Source organism: Acipenser ruthenus, chromosome 3, assembly GCF_902713425.1.
Source record: "Acipenser ruthenus chromosome 3, fAciRut3.2 maternal haplotype, whole genome shotgun sequence".
Classification (NCBI taxonomy): Eukaryota; Metazoa; Chordata; class Actinopteri; order Acipenseriformes; family Acipenseridae; genus Acipenser; species Acipenser ruthenus.
The window spans coordinates 3,780,376-3,803,480 of record NC_081191.1 but is presented as its reverse complement, the minus strand read 5'-3'; the positions used below and the strand labels follow the sequence as shown (position 1 = coordinate 3,803,480).

The 23,105-nt window shown below is 40.8% G+C and overlaps 1 protein-coding gene across 3 annotated transcripts in view; it reads left to right on the top strand.

Annotated features, from left to right (window-relative positions):
* The first annotated feature begins 678 nt into the window (after window positions 1-678).
* Window positions 679-23,105, top strand: part of LOC117394889 (protein tyrosine phosphatase type IVA 3) — a 49,677-nt gene continuing 27,250 nt past the window's right edge. Inside the window, exons 1-2 of one of the 3 annotated variants that reach the window (XM_059010451.1) lie at window positions 679-847; window positions 20,617-20,680. The gene's annotated coding sequence lies outside the window, so the exon portion shown is untranslated. Of the gene's footprint in view, window positions 848-1,244; window positions 1,448-20,616; window positions 20,681-23,105 lie in introns of those variants that run through there. The other 2 variants (XM_033993576.3, XM_033993578.3) reach the window with 2 other exon arrangements.

Below are 23,105 nucleotides of genomic sequence, written 5' to 3'. Positions count from 1 at the left end.
AAGTGTCGTGGAACCGGCCAGAACAAAACCTACCCCACACTGCCGTTCGGGCCACAAAATGATCAACTGGCCGTATCTTCTTAATAACAGTTTAAGTAAGACTTAAACACATCTCTTTTGAAATGCATTTTTTTTTTGGGGGGGGGGGGGGGGGGGGTATTGTAATGATGAGCTACATTAAAGCAAGCATGTGTAAGTACAGTATAGGTAGTGGCAGATGAACGGCCAGCTGCTCTTGTCAGATTTATGAATGTGTGTGGTCGCGCTCCAACAATAGACACATTCTCACCCTTAAAAAATGCTTCTCGTTCCCAAGAAGGGTTTCATTTGTTCATATATTTTGTCCACGACTTCGGCATATTTCATTTGCGGGATCTAAAAAATAACTTTGCCTATTTTCCCGCGGAAAGAAAACAATTGGTGGATACTTGACAGGGCAGGGGGTGGGGCCGGGGCTGTGTGTGCTCTTACTGCGATTCTGATTCGATGTGTTATTATTAATCACGTTGTGTAATCATGACAGGTTTCGTGTAATAAAATAAAATAAAAAAAAAAAAAAAAAAAAAAAACGTTTTGCTAAAACCGCCCAAAAATTGACAACCCGCCTATGATAATTTTCTCCCGCAAAACGGAGCAATGGTCCTACCCCGCCTCGTGCTACGCCGCGTCCCCATGGAGACAGGAGGAGGGACAAGAATGTCATCCTGTCACTAAAATCACGTGGAGTGGAGTTCTAACTCGGGAATCCCATGCATTGGTTAATATTGCAGAGTGAACACGAGAAGGGATAGGTTTGGTGGGGGAAAAAAGCAAAGAAACGAGTTCAATAATCTGGAGGTTAATAAAGGTGAGTGTACAATTTTACTCCCTTTGTTTTTTGGAGAAACAAAAAAAAATGTTGCAGCAGACTGCTTAAACACAGCCATGAAAAGGTTGAGAAAAAAAAAATAATGAAGGTGATAGACTGGTAATTTTGAATGCATACATGTTAATAATTGCAATCGTCTTGCTTGCAACATTTTTTTGTAATTGCTGGGTTCAGTTAACTATCGGTATGTGGAATCAGCATGGGTGGGAAATGCTGTGTGCTCAATGATCGAGAAAACCAATGTTGATGAATTGTCTCACGAGTTAGATAAGGGAGTGGTTATACGTGTTTACAAATGCAGAGAAAGGGTTGGTGTCTCTTTAAAAATGAAATAAAAACTTGTGGAAGGCGGGGTTTTTTTTTTTACACGAATCTGGGTCGGATTAATGCAGTCCCTTGGTCGATTGCTAACACACACAGTGCGAGTGTTTTATTAAACCGGAAACAGAACAGGCAATGCTCCTTGCAAAAGCAGAGGTGGGGGTACTTCGTGATATCTACCAAATCTGGGGGTGTCATGTTAATAAGATCACTGGTAAAGCACAGTCCTGGCATGAAGCATCGTAAACTATAGACGAGGTAAGAAATACTCGACTAGACCATAAAACACACATTCTGTGCTGCCCCCGGACCAACATAATGCCGTGTATAATACACACGGTGTGTTACCTGCATTTCTGCTGAACGGCAGGACTGGACGGACCTCTGACTAAACTGCACAAGTACTAACTGATGTAGAAGTTGACATAATTATTAGGATATGTTTGGAACACAGTACGTATGCAGGGATTGCTGTAAAATACGAGGAATCTTATAGACTGAATATTGCTGTATTTTCTGTTTTCTTGTTAAATCATTAATTTGTTCATTCAGTGTAATACCGACTGCCCAGGTAGATTGAATTCATATTGCAATTCTCCACCTCTCCGGTGCAAACAAGCGCAGGGAGAAATGGTCACCGTAATTGACAAATGCATTGTGTACATTGTTTATAAAGGGGTTTGAATGCTTGTACGCCTCTGCAAGTTCACAATTCTGTAATAAATGATTTTATGTATGTATTTAACCAGACATTAACAAGTAAAGTGGCCTCCTAGGTTCTCAAACTGCCATTTTATGAAATAATTAATGGGCAAAACAAAAAACGAACTCTCTTCTCTAAACATCCCTGCTGCTTAGTGAGCTCTGTCAGCTTTGGAAGATTTTTACCCCAGAAGGGAGAGATGTTACTCTGCAGTATCATTCTGGTAAAGGGTATGGGGAATTTGCTGAGAGAATAGGCTGGGGTGAATGAATGCCTTGTCTGTTGGTAACAATCTGGGGTCCAAATGTATGACTTGATGGTTATTCTCAAGGTCAGCAGAACAATGGTAGAAGGGGAAATAAAGAAGGTAGATAAGCTGATTAAAAGGGTTAAAGCGAGGGTAGTTAATTGCACTGTGGATATACTGTAAGAAGGTTGTTTTATGGGTGTGGGTTCAGGGACTTCCTATTCATTTTAAAATACAGAGTTGTTATTGATGGGAGTGGTGGCAGCCGTTGGTACAAAGACTTGTGGAGATTCATGCTGTACCCTTATTCGGAAAAGGCCACGGTTGATGCATGAAGTATTTTTGATTTTTGACACTTAGCAGAAAGGATAGGGTTAGTTCGTGTTGTGGGGTCTGCTCAGCATTCAGCTGTTCTTTGTGTGAGTGGAGACAGGCTATTCCAGGTAAGTCACATGGATAGGCAGACTGGATAACACTGTTAATGTTAGGTCATAAAAGGTCAGGTAGGGACTTTCTTGGAAATTGGTTAATTTTAAATATCTATCATATATATAATCTCATTTGCACCTGTAAGTTTCTCAGATAAAAATAACACTGAGAAATTACTTGCAGAAATAAAAAAAGTCACTTTGTTCCACTGAGTTAACTGTTTCCACCACTATGTAACTTTACAGAAATACTATTATTATATAACTAAATAATTAAATTGTTTCAGTATTTTGTACTGAAAATAAATTGTAAGCGCATGTATTTGTACTAGGCTAGTGCATTGTTATTTTGAGTCGAGTCGTTGTTCCTAGACCTGTATAGAGGTCTGCAGTATTGAAAGAGTTAAAGAACAGTGGTGTGGAATTACTGTATGGGGTGTATGAAGGCTGAAGGCAGCAGGACATCACAATAAAGCCTTGATTTTCATTTGAGTAGTTTATGTGCTTGTGCAAGTGAATCTAACTGCCAGGATGATCTGTAAGCAGGGCAGGCGGCTGTTGGGCTGCGTGTGTTTTTTTAACCTTGGAACCATGCAGCTTGAGGATTCCCCTCAATTAAAACAATGTGCTCTGTTACTACCCTGGAGGGTTGGAGCTTAGTCATTTATCACAGTATGGTTGTGGTATCTCAAATAGGGAGTTTGTCATCTAGTTCACGTTGGGGGTGGGGGGTGTAGACTTCAAAGATACAGTATTGGTAAAAACAATGTGCTTTGTAGATGGTTTAATAATAGCTAAGTATATTTTGTATCCTTCTAACCCAACACACATGCTCATGTTGTCTGGCCAACCTTTTCTACATTTTAACAACTTGCTGAACTGTGAATGATTCAGTGCCTATTGAAGAAAGCTGCTAAACTGGCATAATGCAAGCCCTGTTACTGAGGAAATGGGAATGTAGAGTAAATGGGTACAGTTCCTTTGTCAGACTTCAATGAAGTCAGTTTAGTAAGATACGGCTCCAATAATAAATGTCACGGATTGTGCCCCCCCCCCCCCCCCATTTCCCCCCCAAAACAAAGACATATACAATTTCCTAGATCAGCAATAAGCAGTTAACAATTCAAGTTTCACGAAATTAGAGCTACCCATTAAATTTGACGTCAAATAAAACACAATTTATATATCTCTTTTTCTTAATCATGGTATAGTTTGTTCCCAAATCTGACAACTGTAAAGATGTAAACTTTTGGTTAAAATGTACTGTACAATCTAACACAAGAATGGCTTGCCATCATTATAATAATTTCCCGAAATAGGGAATACCGTATTACTCTGGATTGCTGCCCCCCTACAATAAGCGCCACACTCAATGATGAAACATGCACGTTTTTTTTCTCAAATAAATGCAGCACTTAATAAAGAAACACATACAAAACACAGTATGGCAAAACATTACAAATGGAAACAAAATTAATTGATTAAACCTGAATAAAAATGTATTTAAACGAATGCAATTACACTGAAGCATACCGGTATTTTACTGTAAAGTTTACGGAACCCAAACAAAAAAAAAAGTATTGGTACACGGCACTATGCACTGACACTGGTGTGTGACCTCACCTAGTCAAACACTGATCTGATCTGCGAGCTCAACAGCTTTCAGTTTAAAGTTGTAGGACTTCTTCGCCGTCCTGATCAAGATGTATCCGCAGAAATAACTTCAATATACGCCTCTCTCAAACACTGTAAAAAAACGCAATAAAAAATTGCGCCTTTCGAAAACCATAGTACTTCTAATTGCTGCCGCCCTTGAATAAGAGCCACAGCTGTTTAGCAATTTAAAATAAACGCTGTTGCATTAATTCAAAGTAATACGGTACATTATGCACACAAAGGCTGAGTTGAATTCTGGGTGCTGGTCCTTGATTGAACTCTCCTGTACTGTATTTAAATGGTTTATTTAAAAAGGGCCCTTATACAGTCAATTATAGCACTTGTGTTTCATTTATGCTTTTAATTTAAAATGCACAATATGGCTTTTGTTTTTTTGTGATTAAATATGAAGAAAACCTTTTTACTGTGTGCTGCCTCATTCTGAATTCATGTTGTTGAACTTTTACTTTCTGCATGTATTTCCAACAGTATAATGTACACTATGTCCTGTATGATGTTTGTATTCTGTACAAATGTTTGTGTATACTACATACCACAGGACTTGGAAATGTAAAAGTAATGACCTACTTACTGCTGTAACACCCGAGCATTTTTAAAAAGAGAAAAGCTACTTTATTTATGTAACTAGATTCCCTTTTCTTTTACAAAACCCCTTTTTTCTGTCTGACATCATGTACTACACATGAAAAATTCTGGCTTGTGAGGCTAGATTTAAAAAATAATAATACAGGGATGTCTAAGCTTTGTATCATATGTGATCCAGAAATGAAGATTACAAGGTTAATACTCAATTAAAATACATCATCTTCCCTTTCAGGATACAGTACATGCCAGACATCTATCCCAGCTATTGAGACCAGGGTTGGTGATTTTTTTTTTAAAAAAATTTTAATTAAAAAAAAAAATCAGATTTATTTGATTTAAATCAGATATTTTTTTTATTTAAATCAATTTTTTTTAAATTGTGGAATTTTTTTTGCAGTACTGTAGCTCTACAGTACCTCCAAACTGTAAATTTAAGGATGTTGGAAGTGGTGGTTTGTGAATAAACAAAATTACTCAATCTTAAATGAATACATAAATAAAGCACATCATGTATCATTTTGGCATCCTGTGAACTACAAAATAGTGTTGAATTTAAATCAACGGAAGTAATGTTAAAACTTTAAAATGTATTAGTAAGACCTCACCTAGAATATTGTGTTCAGTTCTGGTCACCTCGTTACAAAAAGGATAGTGCTGCACTAGAAAGAGTACAAAGAAGAGCGACCAGAATTATCCCTGGTTTAAAAGGCATGTCTTATGCAGACAGGCTGAAATAATTTAATCTATTCAGTCTTGAACAAAAACTACGCTGTGATCTGATTCAAGCATTCAAAATTCTAAAAGGTATTGACAATGTCGACCCAGGGGACGTTTTCGACCTGAAAAAAGAAACAAGGACCAGAGGTCATAAATGGAGATTAGATAAAGGGGCATTCAGAACAGAAAATAGGAGGCACTTTTTTACACAGAGAATTGTGAGGGTCTGGAACCAACTCCCCAGTAATGTTGTTGAAGCTGACACCCTGGGATCCTTCAAGAAGCTGCTTGATGAGATTCTGGGATCAATAAGCTACTAACAACCAAACGAGCAAGATGGGCCGAATGGCCTCCTCTCGTTTGTAAACTTTCTTATGTTCTTATATGTGAACTAGAAGAATTTAGCGATGGAGTACGCCAGAGAAAACCCCCCCTCACTCATCCTAGTCATTCTTTTCTTTTACTTTTCTTTCTTTGATTTCCTCTTTCAGTGTCAGTCCAAACACACGCAGTTGTTGCTTAGGACTGCTTTGCTTTTTATAGTGTGTTAAATTGTTAAAGTTCCTGATTGCACCACTAAATAAACCTGGTTTCAGTGGGTCTTAACACAGAGCTCAGTTGTCTATTTGGGACCCCATTGTCATCAGAATCGCTTCTGTGAATATGTTAATGATGGGACAGGAGCTCTATAACAGGGCAAGACACGTCTTCAGAATACCATTTCAGTGCAGTATTTTTTCTCTCCATTTATGCACCACAGAATCAGGGGCAATCGCCATTCACGCTTGCATTTGTGCTGTGATCAGAATACAGCCCTAAGAGTTTTAGTTTATAGACAGTAAGAGTTTAAGATGTTTGTGTTAATAAAATGTTTTTAAAACACAGTTTTCACGTCTTTTCCTTGAGAAACTATATAAAATAGGTATTATTTAAATCAGTGATTTTTTTTTTTTTTTTTTTTTTAAATCAGCCAACCCTGATTGAGACGCTTATCTTCTGCTTCTGTTGATTACCCCCAGATATACCAAATTAGATGCCCATGTATGTGTTTGCTGCTGTAACAGGTCCTTGTTTTCACAGATTCCAGAGCTATTCTCTAGACAGTGGACTGTGATGATTTTCTCAGTGAAACCCATCACTTTGAGTCCATGTTTGTTTTAATGTACAGTACTGCAGTGGTTGTCGGTGGGGGTTGATAGCCTATTTTAGCTGTCAGGGCCTGTCACAGCTATGGGTCCAGCTTTGTTGGATGCAATGAATTTTTATAAACTGACGTTGGTCTGACGTCAAACCTAAAAGTTTCATGTTGCAGTTTACTGGTTTTATTTCCTTAGGGCTGTTGGTAAGCAACTGAAGGCCCTTCAAACTCTCAAGGGTTGTGTTGAAAGATTATCCTTGTGGGAGCAATTCATATTGTATCCATCTGGCAGCTACTGTATGAGACTTTCTGTTTTGACCACAAGTAGACAGAAGTTAATGTTTGTGCACAAAATGATAAAATTCCTTAAGTATTGAAATAGAAAGCTTCTTGCTTTGTTGTGGTCTCTGTATCATCAATGAAATACAGTTGTGGGATCTGTCAGTCCCTTTGATGCGAAAGGGAGTGACTGTTGAGAGGGGTAATTTTCAGATATTGCAAGGAAAGCTCAAGCAGATTGCTTTGGGTCATGTTGAAGACGCTCCTCTGTTAAGAAGTTGGTCTGGAAAGCTGGAGCTTGTTGGGACCCAGCACTAGGACGGTGAGCCCTGTTTACCTAGCTCACTATAGGAAGTACCACTCACACTTTTGGTCTGGGCAGACGTGACACCAGGGTTGGGTCAATTGCTGTTTAACAATTCCAGTTCCATTTCTAATTCCTTTTTAAAATTGGTTCCCAATTCCCATTTCCTTTTATGGAATTGATCCCAACCCTGTGTTACACACATTGCCTCCTGTACTGCAGCTAAGTAATCTCTCCTTAACATTGGCAAAACAATATATATTATAAAACATGAAGTTATGAACTGATAGCATACATAAACACATGGATTTTGTGCAGTAGGCTATATGTTATTACAAGCATATACTTTTTATTTCAATTATAGTCGAGGAAGTAAAGAAACAATACCCTAACCTGGAGACACATATCAGAGAAAGAAGTGTGACAGGGCAAGAGCGGTCAGTGCTGAACAAAAAGAGTACATGAAAGTGGTGGAATTTCTGGCTCCATACACAGAGAGTAGAAGGTCATTATGGTGAAGTATTTTCGGTAGCTCATTGCTAGCTTCCCAGCTTTTAGATATATTTATTACAGGAGCGAGTGTTTGAAAAATTAAATATTGGTCATATGGTTTCTTCTTCTTCTTCTTCTTTAATTTATTATTAATATTTGCTTATTTAGCAGACGCCTTTATCCAAGGCGACTTACAGAGACTAGGGTGTGTGAACTATGCATCAGCTGCAGAGTCACTTACAATTACGTCCCACCCGAAAGACGTAATTGAAAGACCCGAAGTGACTTGCTCAGGGTCAAATAATGAGTCAGTGGCTGAGGTGGGATTTGAACCGGGGACCATCCCTTTTCTTTAACCACTGGACCACACAGCCTCGTTCTGATGCTATGACCACTGTGTTGTGTAATATCATATGTTTTTTTTTGTTTTGTTTTGCTTATGTATTGCGTAACAACATTATTGTAGATCTAGTAGAAACGTAATAATTAAAACGTTTTAACCTCTGTCAGCATTTGCTGATCATTAAGTTTATACTACATTTAACATTTTTTATGTTCAAAGTTATGTAAGAATTAACAACAGAATTGTATTTTTATTTTGTATTAAAATACTGAAACCAGGTAGATTTACTACAAAGCCTCCACTGCACATCAGCGCTCTCCAATATTAATGCATCTAGCGTGCAATGGATTGACGCACGACTTTTTCGGGTGACGGATGCTAAATGATGGAACAGATCCAGTGTGCAATGGCCTTTAGTTGGACTTCTGGTATTTAACTGGGTTAAAAGTGGATTAAAAAAAACAACCTTTGGGAGAGTGGTACTGTATGCATATAAAAATGCAAAGGACGCCCTTTCCAACGAAGCATCCAAGCTTTTGGCTCAAGTAAGCCTTCACCTCTGCAGAAGGGGGCATTCTCAGCCCTGATGAGAATTTCACAGCGACCCTCAGAGTTCTAAATACTTCCACATGACCCCTGCCTGTGCCAGACCGCACAGTTCCTTGGCAGAGAGTGACGTTACACAGTCTTCTTCCTGCAGTGTTCTCTGTGGTCAGGGTTAGATTGTGGCTGCTCAATGCTTTTAGTTCTCTGATGCGGGGGGAGTGATTCTTAGGCTCGGTCCCAGGGCACTTACAAGTTTCAGCTGTAGTCTGAGAAAAAATGAAATGTGTGTCAAACAAAGCTCACTTTTTTTTTTTTTTTTTTTTACTTGCAGTACTATATGATCCTGAAATCCAGAATACTATATTTTTATGCTTGAATTTTTTTTAAAGCAAATACATTATTACAGTACCACCAGTGGAAGCAGCTCTTCGTTACTGTAGCCCTTGGTTGCAATATAAAGAACGTATTAAATGAATTGCATGTGACTGATGTGTCTGTTTTAGTTGAAATCCTTAGTGAATCACTGCTGTACCACGATGAAGGGTAAACTGTCATATTTAGTTTGTAAATTACATTTTTAAGCTGAACAAATTGTGTCTCTGCGGATTGACAGAATGGGTATTGTAATTCTTCTGCAAAGACAAGACAACCTTGGCTTCAACAATCTTAATGTCTGCTTATGTACTTTAGCCTAAATACAGCACTATTTCCCCTGAGTTTTGGAACTTTTAACAGTGCAAACCATTTGAAGCTGTAGGTAATACAGTAGTAAAATATCTAGGAAATTACAGAAAACTTCAGCACTGATTTGTATAACCTCAGGTTATACATAATTCTCCACAAAATCCGAGCTATAGTATTTTGGGAATCTGATAGTGGGCAATCCACTGATAAAATGACATGATCATCCATCTGGTAACAGCAATGACAGCGACTTGGATTTATTTTTTTGTTTCGAGGCATCCACATTTATTGCTTTCAGCAGTTCTCAGGCTTGACCATCGATGGTAATAAAGGTATTTGATTCACCACCCCAGCTTTCCAGTTACCTTTTAAACATTCTTCAGTGATCAATTATATAACTACCTAGTTGGTTTAGCGTTTTTTTTTTTTTGTAGATTCCAGAGCACAACTTATTACTGTGAACTGTTTGATTTTGGGGGGTTTATTCAGAGTCTTTGTTGCATAGGAAAAAGGTTCATTAACAGAAGATCTTGATTAGCCTACACTCTAGTGCTCTAGCTTTGTGCATAATTCCTTCCTTCTTGTGCGTGATCCTTATCTGCATCAACTGCAGAAAGAAAACAAACTAAGTGCTGTCGTTCTCTGGGGTTCAATGCGTGAGGCCTTCCTTTTTAAACTGAAGTGCCAGCAGACCCACCTAGGCTACGACCCATTCGACCATAGAGACCATTAACCTTTTGTTTTTTTCTTCACCCTTTTCAAGTTTAGCATGTTTTTTGGGTAGTCAAAGTAACTGCCTTTGATCTCTGTTGGATATCCTTCTTTACCAAGTTAAAAAAATAAAAAATAAAAAAAAGCTAGATAAGGATAGAATTGTACTCTCTTTAGAAGGTTAAAATGTAACACAGCCCAACAATCCGCCTATGTTAGTGCAGAATGTACTGTAACATTACAATATCCCAAATAAAAGGATTTGTTTTTCAAATGTTCTGATTTAATATTCTTGGTCCCCATTCTGATTTGTGAGGCAGCAGAGTAGCAAGATGCCAAAGGTAAAGGGCCACAGCGCAGTTGGGGTTAAAAGTTTGGGATTATATTCTGAGTGACCTGCAGGGATATTACTGTAGGTATATTGTAAACCACAAGGTTTTAAGCACTAATATGTTTAATTTTTTCTCATTTGCTTAAAAAAACATAACTATCAGTAAATATTAGGATCATTTAGTAGTTATAAAATTAGACTTAAGTGTTTGTATAAATATCAATTAAAAATAACAAAGATAAATTCACCATGTCTGTCACTGAACTTCACTCCGATCAGCCATCGGGCTGGTGTTAGTTCCATAGCACTCTCAAATGACTGTATTGCTCAACGTGTGTGTGTGTATTTTTACTACATTGTTTATTGGAAATGTGAATTAACCAACAGGGAACAGTGCTATTTTATATTGTTAGGAGTTGAAAGCAGTTTTGTAACCGTGACAGGATAGTCAGGGTATTTATAAAGCTCTCATTAGACCGGTGAGGAAGTATACCCAGTAGGCACGGTATGCTGGTTTGACAAAGGAAGAATGAAAGAAACTACAGTAGAAGCTAGAGCAGTTACAAAGCATGGCATTGTATCATATTGGGTGTACTGTATGTCTACAAAATGTGTTTGTATTCTTCCTGTCCCCGTTCTTCCTGTCCATTCTCATGAAGCTTTTATTTTGCAAAGATGCTTTGCCTTGAGTAACTGAAGTGCCCCAACAGATAACTTCGTCAAATCCCTTTCCTAAAAGGCCCTTTCTGTGTGCCAGGGAGCGCACAGCCTGAGCTGAAGACTTGAGGCAAAGGCTTCCTGTCCCCATGCCCAGCTTCCTGTCCCCATGCCCAGCTTCCTGTCCCCATGCCCAGCTTCCTGCCCTCATGCCCTCCACCTTGACTGAGTTTCCACCCCAGCTGTCTGCTCTTGCACTGTTGGCTGCAGTCCTAATGTTGGAATGTTGAAGGATCATGGCAACACACAGGGACTTTGCTTGAACACTATTGTTTGTGTTTTCAGAACAGATTGCTTGAGTGTTCTTCGTACTTATTTATTTCAAGCTGACTCGGTTTATTCGTGGAAATGCCATTAAACACATGTTGCTGTATATTGCGCAACAGGATGGCAGAGGCTTTGCTGCTTAATGTAATATCTTTATATTTATTCTTGGTTTCTGACCAACTGAAACACACAACCTGACTTGAATGTCCAAGACAGTACCCATGCCAGGTGTCAATATTTGAATGTCATGTAACATATTCTTTAACCAGGTTTTCACCTGGAGGGAAACACTGTTGGTTACTGTACACTAATGCACACAGGCTCGTCTGAAAGCAGGGTTTGGACCATGTGACCCTGTTGAGCCCAGAGCTGCTGTCATGCTGTCGTCCTTTGTTGTACTTTTACAGAATCCTCTTGAAGCATGTTGCAATGGGAATTTATAGATTACTTGCCAAAATATCTTGACCTTTAAAGGATTAAAGATGAGTTTAACCACCAGATTGTTTCTTTTAGATCTGTCTTGAGGTCACAGTGTTTACCATTAGCATTGGTCGCTGGGTACTGTAGCATTCAGTTGGGAGCATCTTGACCTTTTTTTTTTTTTCTCATCTCTGGGACTGCACTCCTTTAAGCCATTTGACTCTGTAAAGTTATGCCTCGCTTCCTTTTCCCAGGTATCGTATAGCTGAGCTGGGTGGTCTGGTCCAGGTGTACAGACGGCTGTCTGCGTTCCAGTGTCATTTTGTCAGGTATAGCTGACCCAGGAAGTAGTAATGCGGCAGTCAAGGTCATGTTTTGTAGGACTGATTAAATATGTGTAAACAAGCGAAGATGGACGAAGTTGAACAAACGTTTGTGGCTGTTTTTATTTTCAGTCTTTCCACAGCTGTCAGTAGTCTTTATTAAGGAGCTTTTGCCCTGCAATAAGAGAGAACTGGCGGAAAACAGCTGCCATTGGTCAGAACTCTTTGCCTCTTTTAAACATCCATTTCGATGGCTTGGCCCCGTTGGGTATGAGATATGAGACTGTACTGTCTGAGGTGTAACTAAGGTATAGCTGAGTGTCAGTGGAAACACCCTCCAGCTACACCTCGCCCAGACTGTCCAGCTGAGCTGTAGCAGGGGAAAGGCAGTGGAAAGGAGGCTTTGGTGTCCTGCGATCCAGTTTCCTAATGATAAAGTAAATGGCAGGATTTCCATTTGATTGTTTCCAGGGCCATGGCCTACAATTTCGTCCTATTAGGTACAAAATACAGGCCACTTTCTGGTCATTTTTCTTGTCTCAGTTTCCTATCAGTAATTTACTATTGATAGGACAAAAAATACAATGGAATGACCCAACCATCTGCAGAAGATCAAGTGCCAGCAGCAGCTTTTGATGTTACTGAGAAGCTATTGTACAGTACCAATTACAATTTTGGATGACTAACATGTACTGAAGAATTTGACTTATTCGAAGAAGAATAACAGCTTGAGATCCATGGCCATTCATAAGCACACAAGCTCACACAGTTTATGCCTAAACTTTCTGAAAATTGTATTTTGAGCCAGAAGGCCACACTGGTTTCCTGTTAACACTTCAGTTGCTAAACTTTCTTTTAGGAAGACGGAAGAATATTCTTCTGTGCAACATGCCCGGATTACAAAATAGGGCAAGAGCAACATTTAACATTTGAACCCTGCAGTAGAGTCTGGCATGACATTTCTGAACCCCTCTCTCTTGTGGTGTGGGCTGGGGACACTTGTATTGGGTGTATACACCTGGTACCTATTCAAATTAAATGGTGCCTCCTAGGAGTTTTACTGTACATGTACTACCTTCTCTGAGACTAGCGTGCAGCGTAATGAGCCAACATCACTTGCTATGAATCTCCACGGGCTCCGCGTTTAATTGCCTTCTACACAGCACTCTTGTTTTGTTTTTGCATTGGTGATCACAGCAACAAGCAGAGCCTCGTGAGTTTGTTTGCTTGCTTCAAATAGGGGTGAATTATAGAAGAACATGTTTGAGAACGGAGCAAATTAGATTCCACCCTTCCCATACAGCACAGCAGATGGAAGCCTCATATAGCAGTAATTAAACAGAAGCTAGCAAAACAACTCATGAGTCAGTATGGTACAGTACAGCTGGCACAGTGCCTGCTGATATTGACTGCAAGCACACTGAAACAACAGTGACTTCATTCTTAATGTTACCTGACTTTCTGGTACATTGTCTACAGCACCTGTACTGTAGCTCACTAGAAAATAAAAGGACAAAAAATGTCCCGTGGGGTTATGAGAATTGGAACTGATCTTGACAATATACTGTAAGCAACCCTTGCACTCTGGAATGTGTTGCACCTAAAACTCCTAAACTTGACTCATGCCTCGTTTTCCATTGCAGAGCCAAGACATGCTACTGACGTCACACGCAACGAAAGACAGTTGTTATTAACTCAGTTTACCAAAAAATGTGCAAACTAATGGTGTTCATTAATATAATAAAGCTCAAGGATGAGAAATTTGGTAGAATTTTGAGTGTGTGAGTTAAATGTACCGTACCTGCAATTTATGTCCATTTGTTTAAAATTGTCAGAAATTCTAGCATAAACTTTCTCATTCCTAACGCACGACTCTAGATCTTCCTGAACGTTGCTATCTGCCCACAGAGAAACTAGAGCCTGCACTTCCTCAGCGTCCCAAGGCTGTACTTTTCTCTCATCACATGCTGCCCGGCATGTTGTTTGTTGTTTGTCTTTGTGGAGTGTACGGACTGATGCAGCTTAATGACGAAAATCCATAACCCCGCCCCTGGCTCGGCTCGGCTCGCAGCCGGATTCAGATGTCTTGTGAGGCCGGAGTTTCACGGTTTGGTTCTTGTTCGGCTCGACAAACAGCCAGTGGAGAAGCACCCGTACCGTACCGAGCCCTCGCGGGTCGGATGTGCCAGTGGAGTAGGGGTATAAATGTACAGTAATGTATCTGATTACATAAATACAGATTTTGCTGGGTTTTGTTTTTCAAATAAATTAATGCTGCAATTTAATGGGTTAAGATACTGGTTACTGCTGTGTACTGCTGTACTACTGTCAGATGTGCTGTTTTGTGGCAAATTTGAAATGCCTTCGAATACATGTACAAAAAATGTTCGTTCAGATATTAGGGTATTTGTCCCTGCACTACTCTGGAGTTTTAAAGACCAGACATTGATGTAGACCAGTGCTTTGCCATTTGTTTTGCCATTTAAAAAACTGGTTTAGTATAAGTAACATGGTACTGTGTGTGTGTGTGTGTGTGTGTGTGTGTGTGTATATAATATATATATATATAATATATAGTACTGTGCAAAAGTTTTAGGCAGGTGTGAAAAAATGCTGTAAAGTAAGAATGCTTTCAAAAATAGACATGTTAATAGATTATATTTTTCAATTAACTAAATGCAAAGTGAGTGAACAGAAGAAAAATCTAAATCAAATCCATATTTGGTGTGACCACCCTTTGCCTTCAAAACAGCATCAATTCTTCTAGGTACACTTGCACAAAGTCAGGGATTTTGTAGGCATATAGTCAGGTGTATGATTAAACAATTATACCAAACAGGTGCTAATGATCATCAATTCAATATGTAGGTTGAAACACAATCATGAACTGAAACAGAAACAGCTGTGTAGGAGGAATAAAACAGGGTGAGGAACAGCCAAACTCAGCTAACAAGGTGAGGTTGCTGAAGACAGTTTACTGTCAAAAGTCATACACCATGGCAAGACTGAGCACAGCAACAAGACACAAGGTAGTTATACTGCATCAGCAAGGTCTCTCCCAGGCAGAAATTTCAAGGCAGACAGGGGTTTCCAGATGTGCTGTCCAAGCTCTTTTGAAGAAGCACAAAGAAAGGGGCAACGTTGAGGACCGTAGACGCAGTGGTCAGCCAAGGAAACTTACTGCAGCAGATGAAAGACACATCATGCTTACTTCCCTTCGCAATCGGAAGATGTCCAGCTGTGCCATCAGCTCAGAATTGGCAGAAAACAGTGGGACCCTGGTATACCCATCTACTGTCCGGAGAAGTCTGGTCAGAAGTGGCCTACATGGAAGACTTGCGGCCAAAAAGCCATACTTCCGACGTGGAAACAAGGCCAAGCGACTCAACTATGCACGAAAACACAGGAACTGGGGTGCAGAAAAATGGCAGCAGGTGCTCTGGACTGATGAGTCAAAATTTGAAATATTTGGCTGTAGCAGAAGGCAGTTTGTTCGCCGAAGGGCTGGAGAGCGGTACACGAATGAGTGTCTGCAGGCAACAGTGAAGCATGGTGGAGGTTCCTTGCAAGTTTGGGGCTGCATTTCTGCAAATGGAGTTGGGGATTTGGTCAGAATTAATGGTCTCCTCAATGCTGAGAAGTACAGGCAGATACTTATCCATCATGCAATACCATCAGGGAGGCATCTGATTGGCCCCAAATTTATTCTGCAGCATGACAACGTTCCCAAACAAACAGCTAAAGTCATTAAGAACTATCTTCAGCGTAAAGAAGAACAAGGAGTCCTGGAAGTGATGGTATGGCCCCCACAGAGCCCTGATCTCAACATCATCGAGTCTGTCTGGGATTACATGAAGAGAGAGAAGCAACTGAGGCTGCCTAAATCCACAGAAGAACTGTGGTTAGTTCTCCAAGATGTTTGGGCCAACCTACCTGCCGAGTTCCTTCAAAAGCTGTGTGCAAGTGTACCTAGAAGAATTTATGCTGTTTTGAAGGCAAAGGGTGGTCACACCAAATATTGATTTGATGTAGATTTTTCTTCTGTTCACTCACTTTGCATTTTGTTAATTGATAAATATAAACTATTAACATGTCTATTTTTGAAAGCATTCTTACTTTACAGCATTTTTTCACACCTGCCTAAAACTTTTGCACAGTACTGTATATTATTGCCAGACCTGTAGGGTTAACACAGATTATTATCCTGTGGATCGTATGATCCGGTGTACGATTTTCTAGAGTTTACATGTAACTGTTGATTTGTATAAATTATTATTCATGATTGTATTGTTCGGGGGCTCTGTATACAGTATATCATTATTTTTCCGGTTAATTTTCAGATGCCAAAATTGAGTGCTAAATTAACCCTACATATAGGATTAATATTTCTCACTCGCTCTTATAAATGACTCACGTTTGGCACCTTTTATTAGGCATGCATGACACAACCTTACGTGCCTAATGTAGGATTTCCGGTATTAACAATGAACTAGCATTAAAACAAATCTACTCTACTTAAACTCTTGTAGGGTACTCTGGTACAATGATGGTTATAACTGCTGACCTCGATAGAGAACAGTTCTGTATAGGCAGGGCATTTCTCAGAGTTGAGGGTGCTGTTCCACCGCCGGTATTCTCACACTGCCCATAAACCAGGGTGTGAGTCCCATCGTCCGGCTTGTCGTTCCTCTCTAATCAGCCAGACGGGATGTGCTGTCGAAGGGCAGGGTTTCCTTGTCCCTGATTTGGTGCCTCCTGCAGCCACACTGCAGGCAGTGTTTGCTACACCACCCCTGCGAACGGTGGGGGACGCTGCTAAACTGCCAGACGTTTTAAGCAAGCTTTGTACAGCAGCAGGTGCTTCTGATTGGAAGTTCATAGGCTTGATCCTTGGCAATCGCAACAATAGTTCAGCCCTGACGTAAATGAGTGCCCTGGGTCAGGGTGGTTCCCTGACTAGCAGGGTAGGGGAACTCCTGCTTGATTAGGAAAATATGACTGTGTGAGCCAACAGAGTTGGCTTCTTGGTCCCATACTGTACATGCCTCCAGCAGTAAAATCTGAGGAAATGCAAGAAAGAAATAGAGTGAGAGTGAATAGCGGCGCTTGGGTGCTGTTTTCTGTGTAAGACTTTGTAGTGTTTTGTTTAAAACCTTTTATTTTGTTCCTGTGCACACACCACACAAGTGTGGGTTTATCTAACGTGGGATACATTTTGTTATTTCACTTCAGTGGGATACAGAGCATGTGAGCGGAGTGGAACGCTCATAAACGCCGCTCCTCGCTCTCTTCCTCTTTAAAACCGTATGCTCCAAGGCCTTTTTTTTCCCAGTCCACTGTGCTCCGGCGCTTCTAATTCTGCAGCCAGCTCCACTCCACTGCTAGTGTAAATCGCTTCCAACATGTAGAGATGAGCGAACTGGTTCCTTTGAAATCGGGTACCGGTTTCTGCTTTGGTACAGACGAAGCGGGTACAAATATCAGGGATCCGGTTCCAGTCAGTACTATTATGTTTTTAGTAAAACTGATTATTAAAACATTAATTTCTGTCAAAAATCCATTTGATAACTAGAATTGACACGTTCACACTTATAAAAAAAAAAAAAGGTCTGCAAAATATTTATTATTATTTAAAGTTTAAATGTTTTTTTTTTTTTTTTTTTTAATTATATGTATTTCCCTGGAGAATAATTCAGTCTCACTTTTAAATGAAGTGATGAAAACGCTTTGGGTAACGTGAATCTTCTGCACCTTGAGGGGATCATTTGCAAGACAACCACAAGCCGAACACGACACGATTTCAGCTATCTGAAAAAGTCATTTAACCCCAAGCAGATGGGGTCGTATTTCGGCTTGGGATCCTAACATACGCTGACCCTTTTGCACATATAATGTGGTTAAAGATTTTTTTAATTATATAAGCTTTGTGAAATTTGCAATTAACATGGTTCATATACAAGCACACAATGGCTTTCGCTGTTATAATAAAACTCTTGCTGTGCAAATTAGATATTATTGATTATTTTGCTTTAATTACGCAGGGCGATTTCATAGATTGCACAATATTGTCAGAGCATCGAAAAGCTGCATCGTTTATGGATCATATCTTATATTTACAGTGTCATATTTTTCCTTTGCAAACCATCTTTTGGAGTGGGAGTGGTGCTAGATGCTTTTCGTGCTCACACTCCGCTCGGGCACTTTACCCACGCCACTCCATGCTCCTAGAAAAGTGGTCCCCCTCCACGCCATTCCATGCTCCTAGAAAAGTGGTCCCCCTCCACGCCACTCCATGCTCCTAGAAAAGTGGTCCCCCTCCACTCCACTCCATGCTCCTAGAAAAGTGGTCCCCCTCCACGCCACTCCATGCTCCTAGAAAAGTGGTCCCCCTCCACTCCACTCCATGCTCCTAGAAAAGTGGTCCCCCTCCACGCCACTCCATGCTCCTAGAAAAGTGGTCCCCCTCCACGCCACTCCATGCTCCTAGAAAAGTGGTCCCCCTCCACGCCACTCCATGCTCCTAGAAAAGTGGTCCCCCTCCACTCCACTCCATGCTCCTAGAAAAGTGGTCCCCCTCCACGCCACTCCATGCTCCTAGAAAAGTGGTCCCCCTCCACGCCACTCCATGCTCCTAGAAAAGTGGTCCCCCTCCACGCCACTCCACGCTCCTAGAAAAGTGGTCCCCCTCCACTCCACTCCATGCTCCTAGAAAAGTGGTCCCCCTCCACGCCACTCCATGCTCCTAGAAAAGTGGTCCCCCTCCACGCCACTCCATGCTCCTAGAAAAGTGGTCCCCCTCCACGCCACTCCATGCTCCTAGAAAAGTGGTCCCCCTCCACGCCACTCCATGCTCCTAGAAAAGTGGTCCCCCTCCACGCCACTCCATGCTCCTAGAAAAGTGGTCCCCCTCCACGCCACTCCACGCTCCTAGAAAAGTGGTCCCCCTCCACGCCACTCCACGCTCCTAGAAAAGTGGTCCCCCTCCACGCCACTCCATGCTCCTAGAAAAGTGGTCCCCCTCCACGCCACTCCATGCTCCTAGAAAAGTGGTCCCCCTCCACGCCACTCCATGCTCCTAGAAAAGTGGTCCCCCTCCACGCCACTCCATGCTCCTAGAAAAGTGGTCCCCCTCCACGCCACTCCATGCTCCTAGAAAAGTGGTCCCCCTCCACTCCTCGCTCCGCTCACATGCTCTGGTTGGATAACATACTTACTGGGGCTAGTTTTGAATGTGTCTTTGCTTACTTCCAATCCAGCGGTCTGCTGCTGAAATTCAGGATGGAGCTGTTGGTAGTTCACACAATACTGCCACAGATACGTGATTTTATAACAACTTTAAAATGTCTGAAATAATTTCAGATTTCTATTTTTGTTTTGATTTGGACCCCAATTTCTTTGAACGAGTTTAGTCAAGAAATGCCAGTTACCGATCTGCCTGCGTCTAATGTATCCAAACAACCACCTTCATTAACACCGGGAACGGTAGGAAGCAAGAGGGGCTGCATTGACACAGTGAGCTCAAGGTTCTATCTAAAAACACACAGTAACACTACATCCTATCGGTCAGAATTATTGGTCAAATAAAATATTTGCCTATAACGTAAGATTCCAAACAGTCATAAAGCAATACTTAACAGCGTTTACTTTCTCAAAGTGCTTGATTTGGTACCTCGTTCTGTCATATTCCTCTGTGTGTGTGTGTGTTTGTATGACTGTTTTAGCTTGGGTTGTTTACCAGGCTCACTACAGTAAATGATATTCCTTTTCAGCCATGGAGCCTGATTCTGAAAAGTCTCTGATGCTTTGAATTTGTGCTATAATGGACTCTTAGCCTTGCCCGCTGCCATCCACCTAACTCTTGGAATCTTTCTTTGTACTGGACCCTACATCCATATAACCCTGGCCCCCCAAGGTCTTGGATTGTGTTCAGAAATTAAAAGGGGGAGGGGGGAGTGGACTAGTGGAGCTTTCAGATTTGTGCAGCAGCAAAATGAATGGCTATATTGCGACTCCCTGAGGAGGCGGCCTCCCTTTTCCTTCGAGCTGGCATTTCAGATCACTAATTGAACACAGACATCCCAGCACAGGCAGGCGAGCTCTCCGGAAACACGTTGTTTAAAAAGCGTGCTTTATTTGGGAGGGTGGGGATAGTGTCTCAGCCCATTTGAACTGGCAGACTGCGCAGGAGGTGAGATCTTCTTGTATCTGTAACGCCTCCAGTTGACTTTACATTTGCATGCTGTGCTTTTGTGTGTGTGTGCTCTCTCGCTGTCTCTCTCTCTTGCTCTCTCTTTGAGTTCTCACAGTGGAAGGACTTTTTATTTATATTTGTTTTTATTGTTTTATATATATATATAATTATAAAATTTTAAAAGATTTATAGGTCAGGCACTGAATCCAAAGCAGGAAAACGTTGACGTTAGTTTAACGTTTGAAAGCTCACAGCTGGTGAAGGGGGATATCCCAAAAAATAAAAACAGGATTTCACTTTTTTTTTTTTTTTTTTGCCTTGCAGAACTCAGAGGTCCTGTTTCACTGGCACATAATTAAAATATTATACTGCATGTGCGTGGTACAGGGTAAGCAAACACTTTGGGGTTTTATAACTTTAAGTAATACAGCGCCTTGAATGGTGAGGTGTGTGAGTGTTTTTTGTTTGTTTATTGAAATAATGTATCTTGAAGTAATATATCTATTGTAATTGTGTATGCCGTCAACATGAATTAAATTCAGTAACATTTGTTCACATGTATTCAAGGGGATATTAAAATGTGTTATTAAATGTGGCACTGCTGTATAGGAGACTTTTCACAGGACACATTTCCAGCCCTTCACATAATATGGGGATCACTGGTGATAGGTAGTTAATTTAATGCATTCATTATTTTATTTATTTATTTATTTTTTTTTACAAAATGTATCATGATGTCTTAACAGTATTCCATATGTTGTGATACAAAGCTGAGTAGCAGTACAGCATTATTCAGGGTGTGAATGGATTGAAAACTGCGGTTTTAAAGTTCCAAGAACGATGAATGCTGTGCTCTCCTGTTCATACGTATCTCTGTGCTCAGGCAGCAGTTTCCAGGAAAGGCTGCACACTGTTGTGAATGTGTCGGTGTACAGTAAATGTTGCAGTGTTGTGCTGAGGCACTCGGTTCTGCTTCAGCACATCACTTCCTCACAGCTCAGAAAGGCAACGAGTAAACTGTACTGTGCGCTCATATTTAGAGCTTTTAAACGCATCACTTCCTCACAGCTCAGAAAGGCAACGAGTAAACTGTACTGTGCGCTCATATTTAGAGCTTTTAAACGCATCCCTTCCTCACAGCTCAGGAAGGCAACAAGTAACTGTACTGTGCACTCATATTTAGAGCTTTTTCACCGCTGTGTGGATCTTTTTACAATTTTTTTCTTTTTTGCTCAGCTGTTTGTTCAGGACGGGGAAACAAACTGCAGTTGAGTGACTAACAGAAGTAATAACTGAAAATGGTATAATAGCAATCTACAGCACAGCAGTCCTGCTAATTTTAGCAGTTTTGAAAAACAATAAAAATAAAGAAACCACTTCAGAGCAGCTGGATTGAGTTCTGCTTGGCAGAGTTCAGTTTTGAGCCATCTGTCAATGTAAGCATCTGCTTTGGATGATTCATATGCAGTGATAGAAAGAGAAATAGCTAGACAATCTAGAGCCCTTTCACACTGGCACGCCTACCCTGGTCCAGACCCGGGTTCTGGCTACCCGGGTCACAGTCTGGCGTAGTGTAAAACCACGTACCTGGGTTGTACCCGGGTTAACCTGGGTCCCAGTGACCCACCTCAGGATGTGGGCCGACATGCTTTGACCCCGAGTTGAGCGAGACAAAATGCATGACGTCGGACAAAATAACAAACAGCCACACCTGCGTGAAAGTTTCACTTCCGCAAGGAATGTTTTTGTTTATTCTGTTTAGCCATATTTTTGTTGCATGAGACTCACCGTGAGCCAGATTGCAGCAGGGATGAAGAAACATTTGCTCTAATCCACATTTGGGCCGACGGTTCAATCCAGAGAAGCTTGGATGGAAGTGTAAGTAACAAGCTGCTTCCGGGCCATTGATACGCACATTGTGCACTTGTGTCTGTCACCCAGGTCAACCCTGCTTTATCAAAAGCAGTGTGAAATCGTATACCTGACCCGCATGACACCGGGTCCTGACCCGGGAAGGTTCTGACCCGGGTAGATCATGCCAGTGTGAAAGGGGCTTAAGAGTGTGGAATGTAATCTTAATCAGTGGCCAGGCCATACAATAAGTACATTAAAAAAGCATTTCAAAGGCATATATATAAGTTGCTACATTTTCTTGAGGAGGTGTGTTGCTGAGTAGCATGAAGGCCTAGGCATTTCATAAAGAACTTTTATTTATGTTGTAGGGTTTTTATCCAAGTACACAAGCTATAACTGTTTCCATTCATATTTACTTGTTCGCTATTTTACAGAGCTTTTTGAAAAAAGGATTAAAATGGTGCATTCTGCCGCATTTTCGCATGGTTTAAACATGTGCTTGAATAGTAGTGGTCTGCTTGTAGTGTCTGACAAAGTGCTCCATTAGTGCAATAAAGGAGCTTTATTTCAGCGCTGCTCACAGCAAGGCATTACTTTTGGAGCCCCTGCAATACAAGACTGACTGAAAATGTGTGTAGAATTGGTGACTGTACAGTTGTAATACGATAAACAGCGTGCTGCAGCTCCCATGTTCAGTGTTAGTGAAGTCCTGATGTGATAGCATGTTTCACAGACAGCTCCTGTGATTACATGTTACTGTTTATTTTTCAGTAAAAACGAGTTTAAATTGCATCGAATTCGTTCCAGTATTTAAGATATTAAATACACCACAGCAAGCACATTTCAATACATTTTAGATATTTTCATTGGCACAATCTGAGAGCTAAATTTAGTGAATGCGTTTCTCTTTCAAGTACAAAATGTAACCATTACCGTATGGGTATTTACCTTGTAGAGAC